Source organism: Callithrix jacchus, chromosome 1 (assembly GCF_049354715.1).
Source record: "Callithrix jacchus isolate 240 chromosome 1, calJac240_pri, whole genome shotgun sequence".
In the NCBI taxonomy this organism is placed as follows: domain Eukaryota; kingdom Metazoa; phylum Chordata; class Mammalia; order Primates; family Cebidae; genus Callithrix; species Callithrix jacchus.
Genome location: NC_133502.1, coordinates 153,546,125 through 153,569,221, shown reverse-complemented (window position 1 = coordinate 153,569,221; position 23,097 = coordinate 153,546,125).

Here is a 23,097-nt window from a genome sequence, read left to right as displayed (position 1 = left end):
TATGTATAGACAAGAGTCTTGCTCTGTTGCCCAGGCTGAGGTACAATGGCACGATGTTGGTTCACTGCAACATCTGCCTCCCAGGCATATATCAGGTATATACCCAGAGAAATATAAATCATTCTACCATAAAGACACATACACATGAATGTTAATTGCAGCACTATTCACAATAGCAAAGACATGAAATCAATCTAAATGCCGAGCAATGACAGATTGAAGAAAGAAAATGTAGTATATATATATATACCATGGAATGCTATGCAGCCATGAAAAGGAACATGATTCTATCTTTTGCAGGAACATGGATGGAGCTGGAGGCTATTACCTTCAGCAAACTAACACAGGAACAGAAAATCAATACTGCATGTTCTCAGCTAAAATGATGAGAACTTAAGAACGCAAAGAAGGGAGCAACAGACACTGGGGTCTACTTGAGGGTGAATGATGGGAGAAGGGAGAGGAACAAAAAGATAACTATTGGGTACTGCTGGGCTTAATCCTGGGTGATGAAATAATCTGTACAACAAACCTCTATGACATGAGTTCACCTATGTAACAAACCTTAATAAAAGGTTTTTTTAATTATTATTTTTTAAAGAAAAAGGGACTGTGTAGGAGGAACTACTGTTCCTCCTACTGCCTCATCCATGGATCAGGAAGGCATGCCAAGGAGCAACCCAGTTCTGCCCAGCAAGCTACACCCCTAACTCTGGGCCCTGTGTGTGCTATTTGACATTTTATTCAAACAGGAGCTCCTGGGAAGAAGTCTGGCTCAGTCTTCTTGGCAGATCAACCCTCAAAGTCTCCCTCAGGTGTATTCTGTGAGGACAGACCCCACCTATACCTGACTTAGGCTTTGTTCTGTAAGCACAGGCAAGCTCAGCTACATCCTTGCACACCACCCCTCATTCTTAGTAGGCCAAGAACCTCAGAAACTGGGAGGGCACTAAGAGCTGTATTTTGGAAATTGTGTTGAGGTTACATTTATTCAGCTTTGTTCTGGGTGGGCCCTGTACCTGGCACTGCTAAAGAGTGTTTCAAGAAAGTGAAAAGGAGGTAAGTTTCCAGGCAAAATAGAATACATTTCCTCTTCATGTATTCATGAAGTTCATTTGACTGCTTTTAATATATAAGTATATATATATGTTAAGAGACAAGGTCTCACTCTGTTGCCCAGGCTGGAGTGCAGTAGCACAATCATAGCTCATTATAGTGTGGGCTAAAGCAATCCTCCTGCCTCAGCCTCCTGAATAACTGAGATCAAATGTCACATCACCATGGGCCAGCTAATTAAAAATGTTGGGGTTTTCATCATTCTCAGCAAACTGACACAAGAACAGAAAACTAAACATCACGCTTTCCCTCATAGGTGGGTGATGAACAATGAGAACACTTGGGCACAGGGACGAGAATAACACTCACTGGGCTAGGTGGGGGGATGGAGGGGAGAGGTGGGGAGGGACAGTGGTGAGGAGGGCGGGGAGGATGGGGAGGGATAACACTGGGAGAAATGCCTGATGTAGGTGACAAGGGGCTATGAGGGGGGATGGAGACAGCAAACCACATGGCACGTATGGACCTATGCAACAGTCCTGCAGGATGCAGGATGTGCACGTATACTCCAGAGCCCAAAGTACAATTTTTTAAAAAGTTGATTTTTTTTTCTTCTTGTTGTTGTAGAGCCAGGGTCTCACTGTGTTGCCCAGGCTGGTATTGAACCTCTGGCCTCAAGCGATCCTTCTGCCTTGGCCTCTAAATTGGGTCACAGGTGTGACCCACTGCACCTGGCCTTGACTGTTTTACCTTTTTTTTCTTCCTTAATTTTTTTTTTTTTGGGGGGGATGGAGTCTCACTCTGTTGCCCAGGCTGGAGTGCAATGAACGATCTCGGCTCACTGCAACCTCTGACTCCTGGGTTCAAGCGATTCTCTTCCTCAACCTCCCAAGGAGCTGGGATTACAAGTGTACATCACCGCCCAGCTAATTTTTGTATTTTTGGTAGAGACAGGGTTTTACCATGTTGGCCAGGCTGGTCTTGAACTCCTGACCTCAGGTGATCTGCCTGCCAGGCCTATCAAAATGCTGGAATTATAGGAGTGAGCCACTCTACCCTGCCCTTGACTGTTTTTTTAACAGCCCCATAGTCAAGCTGAAGGGAACTAGGGGCCTTCGTATGCTGTCCTCATGATAATCTTGTGAGGTGGGTCACGATGGCATCCTCTTATGGATGAGGCTTAGAAAGATTAAATGATTTGTCCAAGATCACAGCCCCTAAACTGTGCAGTTGGGATGCAAATCAGGTTAATTCCATTTTGAAAGTTTGTAGGTGGTATTATCTCTAAATAAACTTTTTATTTTAGAACAGCTGCAGATTTACAGAAAAAAAATTATAAAGCTAGTATAGAGAGTTCCCATACACCCCATATCCAGTTTCCCCTTTATTAACATCTGCCATTGGCATGGTGCATTTGTCACAATTAATAAACCCATAGTGATACATTATTGTTGGCAAAAATCCGTACTTTATTCTAATTTCCTCTGTGTTTTCCTAATGTCCTTCCTGTTCTGTTCTAGGATTTCATCCAGGATACTGCATTCCATTTAGTTGGAGCATCTCCTTGGGTTCCTCTGGCGAGGACTTTCCTTATTTCTGATGACCTTGAATTTCTTGAGGAGTGTTGGTCAGGTATTTTGTAGAATGCCCCTCAGCTGGGATTTGCCTAATGTTTTTTTCCATGAGAAAACTGAGGTTATGTGTTGAGAGGAAAAGCAGACTTAAAAATGCCATTTTCATTATATCATATCAAGGCTACATGCTGTCACTGTTGATGTTAACTTTGATTGCCTGGCTGAGTTAGTGCTTGTCAGGTTTGTCTGCTGTAAAGTTCCTCTTTATCTTCCCTGTTTTTATATTATACTTGTTGGCGGAAAGTTATTATGTGCAGTCCATGCTTAAAGAGTTGGGAGTTATGCTCCACTTCCTTGGTGGAGTATCCACATAAATTACTTGGATTTCTGCACAGATGGGAGCCTTCTCCTGTTTGTTTTTAAGTCATTTATTTCTATCAGTATAAATGTATGCTTATTTATTTATTTACTGAGACAGAGTCTCACTCTATTGCCCAAGCTGGAGTTCAATGGCGTGATCTTGGCTCACTGCAACGTCCACTTCCCAAGTTCAAGTGATTCTTGTCCCTCAGCCTCCCAAATAGTTAGGATCACAGGCATACACCACCACACCTGGCTAATTTGTGTATTTTTGTAGAGACAGGGTTTCACCATGTTGGTCAGGCTGGTTTCAAACTCCTGATCTCAGGTGATCTGCCTACCACGGTGTCCCAAAGTGCTGGGATTACAGGCATGAGCCACTGTGCCCAGCCTAATGTATGGATATTTATTCTATATATTGGATGGTAGCCCAATACTACTTTATTTTGTTGTATATAATTTTATTGCAAATTTCTGCTTCTTATAATATGTGGCCTGTGCTCTCAGTGAGATGACAGAAGGTTGTATTTGGCTAAGATCTAAGATAGCAGGTAGCAGATCCTTCTGTGCCTCAGCCTCCCCTCCCAGGGGAGATGAGTGCCAGAGGCAAGGCCAGGACAAAGGAATCCTCTGTTATCACTGGATCAGCCTCTGCCCTCTGTTACATTATGAATTTCAAAAGTGAAATTTAAATATGACTTTTGGCCAGGTGCCATGGCTCACACCTGTAATTCCAGCACTTTGGGAGGCTGAGGTGGGCAGATCGCCTGAGGCTGGGAGTTCAAGCCCAGCCTGACCAACATGGAGAAACCCCATCTCTACTAAAAATATAAAAATTAGCTGGGGCGGGGGGGTGGGGGGCGCGCACCTGTAGTCCCAGCTACTTGGGAGACTGAAGCAGGAGAATCACTTGAACTCAGAAGGTGGAGGTTGCAGTGAGCCGTGATCCCCCCATTGCCTCCAGCCTGCGACAGAGTGAGACTCCGTCTCGAAAAAAAAGAAAAGAAAAAATAATATGACTTTTATAAAACTGTAGAGTAAACATGCATTAATAATATTATTTAATTAGTAAAGGAACCAGTAAGATAGTATACTAGTCACACTTTTCTAGACAGACAGAAACACTAGGATGTAAATGGAGAAAGAGAGAGAGGGAGATTTATTTTAAGAAATTGGCCCATGCAGTTATGGAGGCTGGCAAGCCCAAAATCTGTAGGATAGATTGGCAGGCTGGAGACCCTGGGAAGAGCCAATGTTACGGTTCAAGTCTGAAGACTACCCACGGACAGAATTCCCTCTTGCTCAGGAGATGTCAGTCTTTTGTTTTTTTAGACCTTTGACTGGATGAGGCCCACTCACATTACAGAGAGTAATCTGCTTTGCTCAAAGTTCACCAATTTAAATGTTCATTTCATCTGAGAAAACCCTGGCAGAAATACCCAGAATAATATTTGCCCAAATATTTGGGCATCATGGCCAGCAAGTTGACAAGCATATTTGAGGAATGGGCTATTTTTAAAACAAACATCAGAATAACCTTACTGGGCTAGATACATTGTTAATATCCTATAGGGCAATACCACCGCAACCTTTGGGATTTTCTACTTTTCAGAAATCATTTGCTTCTCTGCTAATCAAAAATCTACAAATTGGCCAGGCGTGGTGGCTCACGCCTGTAATCCCAGCACTTTGGGAGGCTATGTGGCCGGATCACAAGGTCAGGAGGTCGAGACCAGCCTAGCCAACATAGTGAAACCCCATCTCTACTAAAAATACAAAAATGAGCCAGGCATGGTACCATGCACTTATAGTCCCAGCCACTTGGGAGGCTGAGGCAGGAGAATCACTTGAACCCAGGAGGCAGAGGTTGTGGTAAGCTGAGATCATGCTACTGCACTCCAGCCTGGGCAACAGAGACTCCATCTCAAAAAATATTTATATATATCTACAACTTAACATGCAATGTTACTGATGATTCTCAGCCTTAATAGTAAATAGCAAAGGCATAGGTGGTACCTTCTTATTGTATGTTACATAATTCTTGGATGAGCCCGTTTTCTTTTGTTTTGTTTAGGTGGAATTTTGTTCTTGTTGCCCAGGCTGGAGTGCAATGGCCCACTGCAGCCTCTGCCTCCCAGGTTCAAGCTACTCTCCTGCCTTAGCCTCCCGAGTAACTGGGACTGCAGGCACTCACCACCATGCCCGGCTAATTTTTGTATTTTTAGTAGACACGGGGGGTTCACCATGTTGGCCAGGATGGTCTCAATCTCGTGATCAGCCCACCTCGGCCTCCCAAAGTGCTATGATTACAGGTGTGAGCCACTGTACCAGGACTGGATGAGCCTTTTAAACAATGGTTCAGTAGGTCATGAAAGGACAGCTTGAGGGCCAGGTGCTGTGGCTGAAGTCTGTAATCCCAGCTACTCTGGGGGCTGAGGCAGGAGGATCCCTTTAGTGAAGGAGGCTGCAGTGAGCTATGGCTGTGCTGCTGTACTCTAGCCTGAGTGACAGAGCTTATGCCTATAATCTCAAGACTTTGGGAGGCTGAGGTGGGAGGATCACTTGAGCCCAGGAAGACAAGGATTCAGTGAGTTATGATCTCACTGCTGTACTTCAGCCTGAATGATAGAGGGAGACTCTGTCTCAAAAATAATAAATAAATAAATGGCAGGTTGTACTTTCTCGCACTAATGTTTTTGGTATTTTTCTTACCATTTCATACTCCAGTGTTACCAAGAAAGCATTTTGCCCACCTGTGTAGACCTGGTGGCCTCTCTTTACGCTTCACTTTGTTTCTACTCAAGGAAACAGAAGGTCCTTCCCGGGGGGGAGGTAGCTCCATGCCTCTCTCTCTCTCTAGTCTAGGAAGAAAGAGAAGACGGTGACAACAGCAAAAGAGGTAACTGAGAGGGGCAAAAGAGAGCGTCAGAGGGCCTTAGAACTTTAGTTTCTTTCCTTGTCATACCCAAAGCACCACTTCCTGGGAGAGTGGTCCAAGAAATACTAAATCTGATCGATTTATTTATTTATTTAAATGGAGTCTCTGTTGCCCAGGCTGGAGTGAAGTGGCATGATTTCAGCTTACTACAACCTCTGCCTCCCAGGTTCCAGTGATTCTCCTGCTTCAGCCTCCCGAGTAGCTGGGATTACAGGTGCCTGCAACCACACCTGGATAATTTTTTTTTTTTTGAGTCGGAGTTTCGCTCTTGTTACCCAGGCTGGAGTGCAATGGCGTGATCTCAGCTCACTGCAACCTCCACCTCCTGGGTTCAGGCAATTCTCCTGCCTCAGCCTCCCGAGTAGCTGGGATTACAGGCACACGCCACCATGCCCAGCTAATTTTTTGTATTTTTAGTAGAGATGGGGTTTCACCATGTTGACCAGGATGGTCTCGATCTCTTAACTTCATGATCCACCCTCCTCGGCCTTCCAAGGTGCTGGGATTACAGGCGTGAGCCACAGCCAAGAAATACTAAATCTGATTGATTTATATCAACATCCTGTTCTTTGATGGTGGGGTAAAATGAGTCTTGACAGTGATAGAACCTTGATTTCACTCAAGAAAGCAAACTATCCTAACATGGCTTCTAAGTTTTAATATCACGCACTAGTACTAATTTTTATTTAATGCCTTTCAGACCGAGTGTTGAGCACCAGGCTGTGTCTTACACAGCTTTGCATTCTCCACAGCATCTGGCATTAGGCCAGGCATATTGAAGGCACTCTATAAATGGCAGCTGCCTGAATGAGGGGGTATTATCATTTGCGGGTTTTGTTAAAAATGGGATCACAAAGGAGAAAGTGTTTGGAGGAGGCTACATGAACAACTCGCTATTCGTGAGGCCATGCTATGAGGGGGTGTCTTGAGGACACGCTGTCCCGGAAGAAGTGTCTTCCAGAAGCACAAGAAAGCCTTTAATTTTGTAAAATGAGACCCAGATGGCAATGCCAAATAACAACAATGATGATGATACATTTTTTATAAAAGATCCCAGGCCTGACAACGTCTGGCTTTAGATTATAAATTGGCTCATTATCGGGAAAAAAATATTTATTGAAACACAGCAATGATCAATGAGCTCATTATCCTACAGTGGCAGCCAAGAAGTCCTAAGACACAGGCCTGTTGTAAAAATCAGGCAGTTATTTGTTCAAGTGGTATTTGGTGCATAACTTCTCAATAGGGAAAATTTTGTTCCAAGATGAGTACCAGGGACAGGAATTGGACTTTGGGGTTCTAGTCTGATCATCTGGAAAATAGGTCTAATTGGGATGTGTCCCTTGGAAGTTTGCTTCATTAATGTCTGATTGAGAGCTCAGAAAGCTTTGAATCAGACTCTTCAGCACTGTGCTCAGCCTTATTTAAATACCTACCTCAAACTGCTTTGTCTATTTCACTTATTTCTCAAGCCTCTGTGGTTTGTTATATTAAGACTTTCTTAGGAATTTGTCTAGATTCAGCTAACCATCCCTCTGCTTCCTTCTTCAGAAGGCTCTTCTCTGTGTCCCTTGGAGGATTTTAAACATTATTTAGCATAGAATATACTGAAAGATTCAGAAACCTCCAAGGTCACAAATAATAAAAGGGAATGTATCAGAAGATCAGCTGGAGTGATGCTTTCTACAACAAGCAGCCTGGTGGAAAGAACTTAAGCATCAGATGGCTCTGAAAGGGAATCAGGAGGCTAAATGTAGTAAGTGTATGACATTAGACATGTTTTCCTTTTTTTTTAATAATTTTTTTTAATTTTTGAGATGGAGTTTTGCTTTTGTGGCTCAGGCTGGAGTGCAATGGCATGATCTCAGCTCACTGCAACCTCCGCCTCCCAGGTTCAAGCAATTCTTCTGCCTCAGCCTCGTGAGCAGCTGGGATTACAGGCACCCACAATAACACCCAGCTAATTTTTGTATTTTTGGTAGAGATGGGGTTTTACCACGTTGGTCAGGCTGGTGTCAAACTCCTGACCTCAGGTGATCTGCTTGCCTTGGCCTCCCAAAGTGTTGAGATTACAGGCGTGAGCCACTGTGCCCGGCCCTTAGACATGTTATTTAGTGTTATTGGCCCCCAGTTTCCTCATCAAGAAGAATGGGAACAATACCTACTTTATAGTGTGGCTTTAAGAATTAGAAATAATGTTTGTATAGTTGTTGCAGCATAGCAGCTACTTAATAAATGAAAGCAATTATTATTATCCTTCCAAGAATATCAAAGGTAGGGCCAGGCATGGTGGCTCACGCCTATAATCCCAGCACTTTGGGAGGCTGAAGCAGGTAGATCACCTAAGGCCAGAATTTCAAGACAGGCCTGGCCAACATGGTGAAACCCCGTCTCTACTAAAAGTACAAGAATTAGCCAGGCATGGTGGCACATGCCTGTAATCCCAGCTACTCGGGAGGCTGAAGCAAGAGAATCACTTGAATCTGGGAGGCGGAGGTTGTAGTGAGCGGAGATTATGCCACTATACTTCAGACTGGGCAACAAGAGCAAGACTCCATCTCAAAATAAATAAATAAACAAATAAAATAAAAAATACCCAAGGTAGGAGACTTGGTGGGGAGAAGTGGAGGTTTACAATTCTTTCCTCATGGCGTGCTGAGCTGGGAACAATGTGAGTAGCAGTCTCTGGCCCTAAACAGATGTTCCACCTAGTTCCCTTTACAGCCCTGAGCTGTGAAAAAAACATGCCGACAACATTTAAAGCTGAGAAAAAAAGCAGGAAATGGAATGAGTGAGAATCAAATAGACAAGACTGAAAGAAACAGCATTTGTCACTGTAAACTAGGGTACAGATCACCTCACTTTATAAACCAGGAACTGAGGCTCATAGAAGTAAAATAGAGTGGTATTTAGGAGCTCAGACTTTGAAGCCAGATTGCCAGATACATTATAAAAGTGTTTCTGTTTCCTTACCTGAAAATGAAAGTTCATCAGTCGTGATGGGCTAGGTTATGCTGTGGTAACAAACAACTCCAGAAATCTCAAAGACAGATAAAAACAAATGTTTATCTCTTGTTCATACTTTCTGTCCTTCATGAGTTGGCTATGGCTTCATTCCAAGCTTTTTTTTTGAAATGGAGTTTCACTCTTGTTGCCTAGGCTGGAGTACAATGGCATGGTCTTGGCTCACTGCAACCTCCACCTCTCAAGTTCAACTGATTCTCCTGCCTCAGCTTCCCAAGTAGCTGGGATTACAGGCACCTGCCACCGTGCCTGGCTAATTTTCATATTTTTCGTAGAGATGGGGTTTTGCCATGTTGGTCAGGCTGGTCTTGAACTCCTGACCTCAGGTGATCTGCTTGCCTCAGCTGCCCAAAGTGTTAGGATTACAGGCATGAGACACTGTGCCTGGCTCATTCTAAGCTTTCTTCATCCTAAAACAGAGTAGCCACTAGCTGGGACACTGCCAGTCATCATGGCACAGGAACGGAGAACACGGCCAAATACTCACCGATTTTTGAACCTTCTTGTTTGGGAATGTCACATGACCCTTTACGACATTTATTGGCAAAGGAAAGTCATGTGGTCATTACTCTGTTCAACAGGGTAGGGATAGTTTAAACCTCCTACCAGCAAGAGTTCTGAAGGAGAGAACCCAAAGTATTTGGTGACTAGTAATCTAGGTTACCACAGGTGATGATAATGATAATAAAAGACCCCCTTGTGGGATGTCCTGATAACTGAGTTAATATCACACATAAAGAACTTAGAAGGGTGAGTGATTCAGTGATGTACATTAATTGGAATGAAGCAGGAGCGGCTGCAAACAAACCTCTCGAACACCCAACAGGGAAAGAGGTTGTAATTTTATTCAGCTGGGAGCTGTGGCAGGCATACCTACCAACCTCAACAACCAAGCTCTTTGACAAAGAAAATCCTGGCCCTTTTAAAGGCTCACAATCTAAGAGATCAAAGAGGTGCACAAGTGAGAGGGTCATGACTGATTTAGCAAGCGTGGGGGACGTGACTGGATAGGGGTCTTGAGTGGCTGAGTAAGAACAATGCCTTCCGGGATAAGGTTCCTCCGTACCACGCCTATGATCTATATATAGGATTGTGGTAGGAGTAGGGGGGTTACTTTTTAACCTCCAGACCTGGTCAGCAGCGCCCGACTGGTTCTTCCACTGACCTCATCTGGCTGACTTTTCACTTTCATTTCCTCCTTTCCTTCAAGCACAGGCTGAGAGAAGGGGGTCTTCTTTCTCAGTCACATGTGTTTGCTGTTACTATTGCTGACTATTATACTGGGGATTAGTGATGGATCCAGGGAAATAGATTCCCAGTTGTTCTAACTGAAAGGCAAAAAGCTTTGTATTTGTACTGACAGCTATGGATCCACAGACAATCGAGGACCATGTAAAAACTGTCATAAAGCATGTTTTAAAAAGAGAGAGAGGGAGCTGAGGGAGAAAGGATAGAGGGAAAGTGAAGAAGGATAAAGAAAGGAGTGAGAGAGAGGAAGGGAAGAGAAGTGAAGGAGGAGGTCAAGTGTGGTGGCTCACGCCTGTAATGACAGCACTTTGGGAGGCCAAGATGGGTAGATCACTTGAGTCAGCAGTTTGAGACCAGTCTGGCCAACATGATGAAAACTTGTCTTTACTAAAAATACAAAAATTAGCTGGGATTGGTGACACAGGCCCGTAGTCCTAGCTACTCAGGAGGCTAAGGCAGGAGAATCGCTCGAACCTGGGAGGGGGAGGTTTCAGTGAGCTGAGATCATACCACTGTACTCCAGCCTGGGCGACAGAGCAAGACTCTGTCTCAAAAAAAAAAAAAAAAAAAGTGAAAGAGGTGAGAGACTCCACCCTGTAAAAACACAGGGTCAGAAACTTCAGGGAGACGGGGTCTCAGAAACTCTTGAAGCACCGTGCTGCTAAGAAGCTAAGCTGCCTTTGTCAGTCCCTTCTTTTCCTTTGGACTGGTCTTTCCAGCAGGCTTGTTTTGCCTTTCATTAAAGTACTGATTTCCTTCTGCTGCTAGCACCTCTTCCTTTAATTCTTCTCATCAACCTGCGTCAATGCTGGATGGAATGGTAAGTGAGAAAGGAAATTTCCCTCAGGCTCTACCCTTAGATGATGAGAACAATCCTGTCTTAGGTGTATTCAGTGCTGTGGTAAGATCAACTTGAAAGTAAGGCTCAGGTAGAGAGCTGGACCATCTGTGATTCCCATCTGTGACACTGGGCACAGTGGTAGAAGGTAGAGATGCTGCCTGAATGTGGGGCAGGGAACTGTTCCCGAGTCTGCCTACTCGGGCCAGTAGTAATAGTAAAAGAACCTTCAAATGTCATTAACTGTGTGTATAACGCTACTGAGTGCTCACATCTATTAACTCATTAAATTCACAACTCTAGGCTGTATTATTATTTCCATCTTACAAATGGAGAAACTAAGGACACGGGTTGGTGGCTTCCCTGAGCTCATGCACACAGTTCATAGTAAGCAGCTGAGCTGGGATATGAATTCTCGCAGTTTGCTCAAAATCCACACTTTTGACTATCATGTAACAACCTTCTTTCTTTCACCTGCCTGGGGTCCTACTTTAATTTTGTGTGGCCTAATACAGCAAGTGAATCCTGATTTTATGTTCTGGACATATGCAACTTAGAATTTAGTTTGAGGGACTCATCCTCTCCACCCTTATGAGCAAAGAAAGGATTCTTTGCTTACAAAAGGACAAATGACTGCTTAAAAAAATTGCTGCCAGTTATGATGACTTTGGCTTCATTTGACATTAATTTGTCCTCAAGAAACACAATCAGCACAAACATTGAGAGCTTCCTTAGAGCCTCCTGGAGAGTTGGTGGGTCTCAGCAAAGTGTTGCCTTTTGGGAGGTGTCTCCCCAGAGCCCTTGGACACAGAATCTGCTCCCAGATCCTCTCAAGCGTCAATCTGCACTGATTGCCTGTTCTCAACTCCCACCGGCAACTTGCCTCCTCTTGACTATCGGTAGTTGTCACAGCCTAATTTGATTGCTGAGTCAATCAGTCTTAATTGCCTGCTTCCACCTCCAGCTGTGTCTCTTCCTCGTGGGAGGAAAAGCCTCTCTCCTGATGCACTGCCATCCCCCTGGATCAGATGCCCACGTAGCAGTCCAGGCCACCTATAAGATCATCTGCAACTTCTGAGCCCATAGGTTCCCCGTTTTCCTGGGCTGGACCTGGAGGGAGATGAGGATTTTCTTCATACACTGAGTCTCTGCTATTAGCCTGTTCATCACCGTCACTTGGTCCTTCTCTAGTAGCAGTAAATTCTTTTATAAGCAAAGAATACTTTCTATGGGGTGGATTGAGCTCCTGAAACTAAATTCTAAGTTTTGTATGTCCAGAGCCTAAAATCAGGGTTCGCTTGCTTTATTAGGCCACAAAAAATTGAAATGGGGCCAGGTGCGGTTGTTCATGCCTGTAATCCCAGCACTTTGGGAGGCCAAGGCAGGCAATCACTGGAGGCCAGGAGTTTGAGACCAGCCTGGCCAAAACATGGCAAAACCCCGTCTCTACTAAAAATATAAAAATTAGCTGGACGTGGTGGCGCTTGCATATAGTCCCAGCTATTCGGGAGGCTGAGGCATGAGAATTGCTTGAACCTGGGAGGAAGTTGCCGTGAGCCAAGATCACACTCCAGCTTGGACAAGAGTAAGACTCTGTCTCAAAAAAAAAAAAAAAATTGAAGTGGGACCCCAAGCAGGCATTAGAAAGGAGAATGTTACATTATAGTCGTCAAGAGCATGGATTCTGAGTAAACTACCAGAATTCGTGTCCCAGCTCATCTGCTTCCTACGTGTGTGTGTGCCTGTATCCTCCTTTTGGCCCTGTAGACTCACTCTTGCTGTTCTCCACGCTGTTACCTGTCCTGGAAGCCTGACCTTCATGGATCAAAGGGCTTCTTTGCTTTTTGGCTTCTTCCTGGGTTCAGGGAGTAAGCAGCCAGGGAGAAGACCTGAGGGAGTCAGGACGTGTATCCCCCCAGCATCCTCCCTGTGGGATTTCTTCACATTCTCTCAGATGGAAGGTCAGGCCTTCTCTCAAGGGGTCTTCTCATCCCTTTCTGGATTCTATTACGGGCTACCCTCCCTTGCTTCCCGATGAATTATTGGCATTAATCCTTCACCTCTCCTGGTATCCATGCTCTTTGCCTGAATGTGACTTTGTAATTACTCCCAGAAAGGAAGGATATATTGTCCTTTGCCCTTGGGCTTGGCTCTATGACTAGCTTTGGCCCATGGGATGCAGGTACACCCAACCATCTATACCAGTTTCAAGCCTAAGCCTTAAGAAAAAGCCTTAGCATTGCCCAGCACGGTGGCTCACGCCTGTAATCCCAGCACTTTGGGAGACCGAGGCGGGCGGATCACAACGTCAAGAGATCAAGACCATCCTGGCCAACATGGTGGAACCCCGTCTCTACTAAAAATACAAAAATTAGCTGGGTGTGGTGGTGGCGTGTGCCTGTAGTCCCAGCTACTTGGGAGGCTGAGGGAGGAGAATTGCTTAAACCTGGGAGACAGAGGTTGCAGTGAGCCGAGAACACTCCACTGCACTCCAGCCTGGTGACAGAATGAGACTCCGTCTCAAAAAAAGAAAAAGCCTTAGCATTAAGAGAAAAACTATTACGTGGAGTTTGTTTTGTTTTTGTGCCTGTCGTCTTCATGGGAAGAGTTTCCCTTGGGCAGCTGCTGCCTCTTGAGTCTGGGCCACAGAATAAACACATGTAGAGTAGCCCAGAGCTTGACCCACAAAGAGAGAGAGGAGCCAAGCCCAGCTGGACACCAGCTTGAAACAGAGCCCCCAGCTGACCGCCAGTCTACCTGCAAGCCCAAGAGAAATAGGTGCTCATGGCCGCGTGCCACCAAGAGCATGTGAGAAAGCTGGTAACAGCCCGCTGCCACCAGCATGGGCATTCCTGCAGTACTCCTTGTGCTTTCTCCACACTCTGCTCCTACTTCATAAACACTCCATTTATTAAGCCCTCAGGGAACCACCCTAATTTGAGTGTCAGCTGTTTCTTGTATTGATACAGAATGAATGATACAAGCACTGGGCCCTGCCCAGCCCCACTGCCATATCATATTGCCAGCAAAAGTTCAAAATATTACACTTGAGACCAGCTGCTCCTGCCCAACTCTTTGTTCTCATTTTCTATTTAAACTGAACCCCCCTCAGCAGGGGTGGTGGCTCATGCCTGTAATCCCAGCACTTTGGGGGGCCGAGGTGGGTGAATCGCCTAAGGTCAGGAATTCAAGACCAGCCTGACCAACACGGTGAAACCTTGTCTCTACTAAAAAATACAAAAATTAGCCAGGCATGGTGGCAGGCACCTTTAATCCCAGCTACTCAGAAGGCTGAGGCAGGAGAATCAATTGAACCAGGGAGGTGGAGGTTGTAGTGAGCCGAGTTATGCCATTTCGCTTCAGCCTGGGTGACAGAGCAAGACTCCATCTCAAAGAAATAAAAAATAAAAAATAAACTGAAACTTTTATCTTAGAAGCTGATAATGAGATCTTATTTTATTCTTTTTACGTATTAGTTTTTAGAATTTTAACTTGTTATTTGGAAAATATTTCAAACATATACACAAGTGGAGAAAGTATTATAATAAACATCGATGTACCAATGATCCAGCTTCAATAATGATGGACATTTTGCCAGTCTTATTTGATCTCTTCCCTACTGTTTTTTCATCTTTTCTCTAAATCTAATGACCTTTCAAATTCCAAAGGAACCTGGAAGTTCCCCCGTGGTTCTCATCTTCTGCAATCTCTTGGCAGCATTTGCTCCTGTCACTCACTCTAGCCTGTCTGCCACTGCTGTTTCTTAGTTCTTCTATCTCTTGTGACTGCTCTCCATTTCCAGTTTTTGATTCCTAACTTGGCTCTTTTTTTTTTTTTGGAGTCGGAGTTTTGCTCTCATTGCCCAGGCTGGAGTGCAATGGCGTGATCATGGCTCACTGCAACCTCTGCCTCCCTGGCTCAAGCAATTCTCTTGCCTCAGCCTCCCAAGTAGCTGGGCTTACAGGCACTCACCACCATGCCCAGCTAATTTTTTGTATTTTTAGTAGAGATGGGGTTTCACCATGTTGGTCTTGAACTACTGATCTCAGGTAATTCACCCACCTTTGCTTCCCAAAGTGCTGGGATTACAGGCGTGAGTCACCCCGCCTGACACCTGGCCTGGCTCTTAAATGTCAGTGTTCCTGAGGGCAGGCCTTATTCTTCACTGCCTTCTTGCTCTCTGTGCTGCCTTCCTGAGTAGTCTCATTCACTCCCATGGCTTAATCTGTGAGCCTGCTCCACTTTCCTGGGCTATCCTTTCTGTCTGTACACTAAGGATCTTCACGTGGAGGTCTATCAACCCTTCACATTGAGCACGTCCAGCCCCAACCAAACTCAACAACTTCTTCTCGAAACTTCTCCCTCTCTACTTCTTTTTCTGGGTTCTTTGATACCTTTTGGAAAAGGTATATACCCTGCCACATAACTAGATATTGTATACCTCTCCCTGACCCAGAGCTGACTATCCCACTTCTGAACGGTCTTTCCAGTCCTTCTCGTTTCCATTTCCACCCCTTTGGTTAGCCCTCCTCATCTCTCACTCTGGACATTCTAGTGTTCCCTCTGATTAGTCTCTAACGGCTGTTTCCGACGCTAAGTACTTGCGTTACTTTTCTAAATCACGTTACCAAAGCATGCTAACCCCAGGCCCAACTTATGAATCTTCTATGGCTCCATTCAGGATATATTCTAAACATTATGGCATGACATTGAAGCCTCTTCACCACCTTTTTTTCTAATCTCACCTCCTGTCACTGTCCTCTGTGTACCCTGTCCTCCAAATAATGTGGCTTTGCTTTTTTTTGTCCCCTAACATATCCCATGCTTTCATGTGGCCTGTGACATGCTGACCACTGTTGTGTTTTGTAAGATCAAAAATCAGGTTCTAGTTCTCAAATACTAATTTCAGAGTGTCCATTCCACAGCTCTTGCCCACATGAAATTCTTGCTGGCATTTGAATTTGTTGTTCCTCCCAAAGAAAATTATCTACATGGTATTTAACTTTTTGAGCAATCTCCTTAGAGTTTCTCTGTTAGAAAGGGGCCCATTGGCCGGGCACGGTGGCTCATGCTTGTAATCCCAGCACTTTGGGAGGTCGAGGTAGGTGGATCACAAAGTCAGGAGTTGGAGACCAGCCTGGTCACATAGTGAAACCCTGTTTCTACTTAAAAAAAAAAAAGACACAAAAAAATTAGCTGGGTGTAGTGGTGGATGCCTGTAATCCCAGCTTCTTGGAAGGCAGAGGCAGAAGAATTGCTTAAACCTGGGAGGCAGAGGTTGTAGTGAGTGGAGAGCGTGCCATTGTACTCTAGCCTGGGTGACAATGTGAGACTCCATCTAAAAAAAAAAAAAAAAAGAAAAAAAGAGGGGCCCATTTACCATGACAATGATATTGTCTCCATAGAAATACTGGCAATATAAAGTTTCTAACTCTTCTTTTGGACTTTGGGTGCCCCTGAGGCAGAAATGATGTGTTACTCATCATTTTATATATCCCCAGTGCCTGGCACATATGAAATACTCAGTGTTTGTTTGAATTGCATCTAAATTAGCATTGAGACTAGGGAGTAGGATCTAGAGAAGGCACAAATGTTGCCAACCAATTGCAGAGAGAGCTGCCAAACATATAATCTATGAGCTGGGAGGCTGGGGTCACCGCATTCCCTGCAGTGAGGGCCTCCAAGCCTGTCAGATGTCAGTTGCATCTGCAAAACTAGGAGTTCAGGTGGAAGGTTGGATTTTTCTTCATTAAACTTGTCATTCCCTAAGGTGGGGTTCTGACAGAAGCCCCGTGAGATGTCAAGCTGAGACAGCTGTTGCCAAACCTGGTGGAGGCATTTCAGACAGCTGGGGATACAGCTGCTGCCCCAGACTTCATGTGCAGCAGCCTTTCCTTCTTTAAAGAGGTCAAAATGCTTAACAAATACATAGCCATAGTAAAGCAGCTATGGTGTGATGCAGACAGAACTGGATCTGAGTCAGATCATGTGAATCAAGTATCAACTCTAATTCTTATTAGCTGTGTGACTTTGAGCACGTTATGCCACCCCTTTGAGCCTCATTTTCCACGCTCGTAATACTGACTGCTGTGAAGACTGAATGAGGTAATGTATATGGAAATGTGCTATAAACTGTAGAGCACTTCTCAACTAGTAGGTATAATTGGAATACGTTAAAATTATATTTAGTCTTCATCAGACACACACACACACACACACACAATATAGAATAGTGTAATGATTAATTACATGTCAACTTCACTGGGTCTTAGGATAGCCAGGTGTTTGGTCAAGCATTATTTTGGACATGTTTGTGAGAGTGTTTTTGGATAGGATTAACATTTGATGTAATCCCAGCTACTTGGGAAACTGAGGCAGGATTGCTTTGGGCCAGGAGTTCAAGACTAGTGTAGGCAACACAGTGAGTTCTTGTCTCTAAAAAAAATTATCTGGGCTTGGTGGCACATGCCTGTAGAGCCAGCTACTCAGGAGGCTAAGGTGGGAGAATCACTTGAGCCCAGGAGTTCAAAGCTACAGTGAACTATAATCATGTCACTTGCACTCTAACCTAGGTGACATAGTGAGAGCTGATCTCTAAAAAATAAAAAATAAATGTACAAAACTTGAATGGATAGACTAGAGCAGATTGCCTTCCCTAATTTGGTGGGTCTCACCCAATCAGTTGAAGACATGAATACAACAAAAGGGATGAGTGAGTGGGAGCTCCTGTCAGCTGATTGTTTGAGCTGCAATGTGGTCTTTCCCTGTCTTCAGGTTTGAATTAAAAAATCAGCTCTTCTTGGGTCTTGAGCCTACTGGCTTTTGGATTCATACTTATACCATTGACTCCTAGTTCTCAGGCCTTCAGACTCAGACAGATGCTTAAACCATTGACTCTCCTTGTTCTCAGGGTTTCAGACTTGGAGTGGGACGATACCATTGGCTCATCTGTGTCTCTTTCCTTTATAAATCTTGTGGACTGCAGATTTTGGGGCTCTCAGCCTCCATAATTGCATGAGCCAATTCTTTATAATATCTGTCCCTCACATTCTCTCTCTCTGTCCTATCTATCAATTATCTGATATAGGTTTGCCTGTGTTCCCACCTTAATCTCATCTTGAATTGTACTTCTCATAATCCCCACGTGTCACAGGAGAGACCCAATAGGAGATAATTTAATCATGTGGGCAATTACCCTCGTGCTGTTCTCCTAACAGTGAGTTCTCACAAGAGCTGATGGTTTTGTAAGAGGATTTTCCCACTTTTGCTTAGCACTTCTCCTTGCTGCTGGCATGTGAAGAAGGATGTATTTGCTTCCTCTTCTGCCAGGATTATAAGTGTCCTCAGGCCTCCCCAGCCCTTTGGAACTGTGAGTCAATTAAACCTCTTTCCTTTATAAATTACCCAGTCTTGGGTATGTTCTTCTAGCAATGTGAGAACAGACTAATACACGGTCTATCTCCTATTAGTTCTGTTTCTCTGGAGAGCCCTGACTAATGCAGATTGTCAAATCGACTCAAACTTGCTGATTGTCTATTGTAAGCCCAGCTCTCCACTTGGAACTGTGATAGATGCATAAGTTTAATGTAAGTCATATTTTCCTGATATTAAGAAATTGACAATTGAGTTGGGAGATAAGATAAATGTATTCCTCAGTCCTCGTGTTTTGATAGAGGGGAAGGCATTTTGACTCCACAATCGTGTAGAATATTTTTTATGTTTCATTACTCATTCTTCCCAGGTGAGGAGAAGGAATTTATATGATTAGTGAGCTTGGGCAAAGGTGTTGCTGCAGTGAGCATGATGGCTGAGCACGTGTTGGTTTCTCGCTTCCCAAACTAATAGATAATTAAGAATGCATGCGTTCTGGGTTCTTTGTCATAAAGTAAGCCTTTGCGTCAGATAGGATTGGAAGAGCGTGGTGGTCATCCAGGTCTTTCTGTGACCATGTTGGTAGGTTAAGTTCTGGGGGAAAGCACTGGGAGCTGCACTGTACCTTAGTATTTAGCACCGGTTCTTATTCTTGATCTCATCCTAAGATATGTTTCTTTCTTTAAATCTTTACCATCCTCATCTCCTTCCATTTGCGGGGAAGCACTACAGTACAGATCAACACCACAAAAAAGAAGAGTATCATGTGTTATGAGCTGCCTGATGACTGGCAAGTCCGCCACTGCCCACAGTAGAGCTGATCTTTCTCATTATTTTGTAGAGGAATATCAGTGTTTTTCATTAGTCACCTCCTGCTTTTAAAATTTTGCCTCTTCTCAAGCTTCCCAGAGAAAATAAATTGGATCCATTTAGAGAACCACGTACTACCTGATGGCCACTACCAACATTACCCAAAGACCAGGTGAAAGCTTTGACTTTGCCTGTGTGGGCATAAACAAGGCTCTATCATCACCATCATCATCATCATCATCATCATCATCATCATCTTTTTCTTTCTTTCTTTTTTTGAGACAGAGTCTTGCTCTGTTGTCCAGGCTGGAATGCAATAGTGCGATCTCGGCTCACTGCAACCTCCACCTCCCAGGTTCAAACAATTCTCTGCCACAGCCTCCTGAGTAGCTGGGATTATAGGTGCATGCCACCATGCCCAGCTAATTTTTGTATTTTTAGTAGAGACAGGCTTTCACCATATTGGCCAGGCTGGTCCTGAACTCCTGACCTTGTGATCCACCTGCCTTGGCCTCCCAAAGTGCTGGAATTACAAGTGTGAGCCACCCCATCTGGCATGGTTTTTTGTTTTGTTTTTGTTTTTTTCTTGAGACAGAGTCTTACTCTGTTGCCCAGGCTGGAGTGCAGTGGCACAGTCTTGGCTCACTACAACCTCCACTTCCCAGGTTCATGTGATTCTCATGCCTCAGTCTCTCAAATAACTGGGACCACAGGCATGTGCCACCACACCTGGCTAATTTTTGTATTTTTAGTAGAGACAGGGTTTCACCATGTTGGCCAGGCTGCTCTTGAGCTCCTGGCCTCAAGTGATCCTCTTGCCTTGGCCTCCCAAAATGCAGGGATTACAGGCATGAGCCATCATGCCCAGCCAGGTTATACATATTTTAAATAATGTCAGGAAAATGGGGAAAAATACTTAGATCTAACTAGATGTTTGCTATATGATTCCCAGAGAGCACAAAGGTAAAATAGCACAGTGGATGAACCGCACACATTCAGGGGCCAGACTAGTTTAGATTCAGTGTTTTTTTTTTTTTTTTTTTGAGACGCAGTTTCACTCTTGTTACCCAGGCTGGAGTGCAATGGCGCGATCTCGGCTCACCGCAACCTCCACCTCCTGGGTTCAGGCAATTCTCCTGCCTCAGCCTCCTGAGTAGCTGGGATTACAGGCATGCGCCACCGTGCCCAGCTAATTTTTTGTAGTTTTAGTAGAGACGGGGTCTCACCATGTTGACCAGGATGGTCTCGATCTCTTGACCTCGTGATCCATGCGCCTCGGCCTCCCAAAGTGCTGGGATTACAGGTGTGAGCCACTCGCCCAGCCCTAGATTCAGTTTTGACTGAGTAAATTGCTATAGAAAATTTACTATAGAAATTGCATAAATTCCTTAGTCTCTCTGTGACTCAGTTTTTCTCATCTGTAAAATAGAGATCATAATAATACTTATTGACAGTATCGTGAGGATTGCATTATTTAGTTTATGGAAAGTACTGGAATAATGTTTGGTATATTATAAGCACTTGATAAGTATTAATTATTAGCAGTAGTTTCACATATTTCGTAAACCTTTCTCAAGAAAGTGAAAGCATATATATACCCCAATCCCCAAACTATAGGTCCACAATCATTTATTTGAAGCTCTTGGGGAAGATAAGTTTCATAATTCAGAATTTTGGGTTGTATATCATACAACAACACTAGTGGGGTCCAGGGAAAACGTCCATAATCGAACACATTATTATTTTTTTTGCAATGAAAATTATGAATATTCACTAAGTAGGTTAAATAAAACTCTAAATAGCTTCATGTCAGTTCAGGTCTGGTTTTACCACCAGATATATTTGCTGTAAATTTACCAAAAACGTTCAGTTTTCAGAATGTTTTGGATCTAAAATTGCATATAAAGGATTGCAGATCTGTACTTTATCTACCTGATGAATACAGTTTGTCTTTAAAAAGAGTAAGATCTATGCATACTGAAATGGAAAGGCATATTGATAAGTAATAATACCATATATGTTATAGCATTTGGCAACCAACTGAACAGTACATATTGTATTATCTTTGTTATATTTATAAAAAGAGACATCTGTATTTTCATACATATATATGATACGTGTACTGAAAACAGACTGGAAAGATACCTGCCTAACAGTTGAGAGTGGTCACCTCTGGAGAGGGGATAGGGAAGGCTAAAGGCAAGCTGCCATCTTTTTCTCTGTATATTTCTAAATTTGTCTTCTATGAAAGGGTGTTCATACATATGTAGGTAATAAAACTGAAAAGACCTGGCATAGTGGCTCACTCCTGTAATCCCAGCACATGGGGAGGCCGGGCAGATGGATCATAAGGTCAGGAGTTCAAAACCAGCCTGGACAATATGGTGAAATGCTGTCTCTACTTAAAATACAAAAATATTAGCCAGGCATGGTGGCAGGCACCTATAGTCCCAACTATTCAGGAGGCTGAGGCAGGAGGATTGCTTGAACCTGGAAGGCGGAGGTTGCAGTGAGCTGAGATCACGCCACTGCACTCCAGCCTGAGCAACAGAGTGAGACTCGTCTCAAAAAAAGGAAACTGCTTAGAAAATTAAATCAGGAAAGTATTGTGGAGAACCTGAGTAGTCTGTATTTAAGTCAATAAACTAGAGGAGCCATGGATATGTTTGAACTAAGTAGTAACAGCAGGCTCAGGAGAAAAGTAGGTGGGAACAATCTGGTTTGGGTTTACCTATGGAAAGAAGCAATATCGAGGATCAGTCTGAGTAAATTTTCCACTTGAGTTGTAGCTTCAGAATCAGCATAGAATCAGCATCAGAATCAACTCTGAATTATTTCCCCAGTGTGTGCAATTCATGCAGTACTCAGGAGATGTTCTGTGGTAAGAACAGAAATGAATCCAAAGGGCTTCTTAGCCTCTACCAGATACCAAGAATGTTTCTGTGTCACAGAAGACAAGAGAAGAGAGGATTTCACAGAGGAATAGCAGGATCAAGTGGGGCTTTCATTTTTGCCTCTGCCCGGCATATTCTCCACAGAGCAGTTCAGAAGCATTTTTTAAAGGCAAAAACCTAGGCCGGGTATGGTAGCTCATGCCCGTAATCCTAGCACTTTGGGAGGCCAAAGCGGGACGATCACCTGAGTCAGGAGTTCGCGACCCAGCCTGACCAACATGGAGAAACCCCATTTCCACTATAAAAATCCAAAATTACTCAGGCATGGTGGCGCATGCCTGTAATCTCAACTACCCAGGAGGCTGAGACAGGAGAATCCCTTGAAACCAGGAGGCAGAGGTTCCAGTGAGCTGAGATGGTGCCATTGCACTCCAGCCTGGGCCACAAAATTGAAGCCCCGTCTCAAGAGGGGGAAAAAAAGCACAAACCTGGTTGTGCCGCGACTTCAGTGGCTTTCCTAGAATCTTCCTAAGAAGAGCTAGTGAGAAAGGGCCCTTGCTTCCTTTCTGGTTGTAAGCCTAGAGCTCCTTGGGGTCATATTTTCCTTCCATTCTCCTGCTGGGAAAAGGTGGCTTGAGAAAGAGATGGTGACAAAACCAAGAGCAGTAGAGATGGAAAACAAAAAGGGAGGGCTAAGAGTATTTGAGTCCCTACATCCAGTCTTATGTTGAGGCCCAGCCTGCTATCATTCTTTCTGAATTTGGCTGCATGTTTTTGTCCATACCAGTTTGAGTTGGATTTTTTTCACTTGGAACCCAAAGACTCTGGAATAGCCCTCCTCTTCAGTGCTGGATTCCCTAGAACATTTAACTAGGACTCGAATATGATCTGTGTTAACAGTACACTTGGAATTGTGCTGGTGAGGATGATGAGGTTTTCTAGAACCTAAAGTCTCTGGTCTCTGCCTTATGCAAACAAATAATG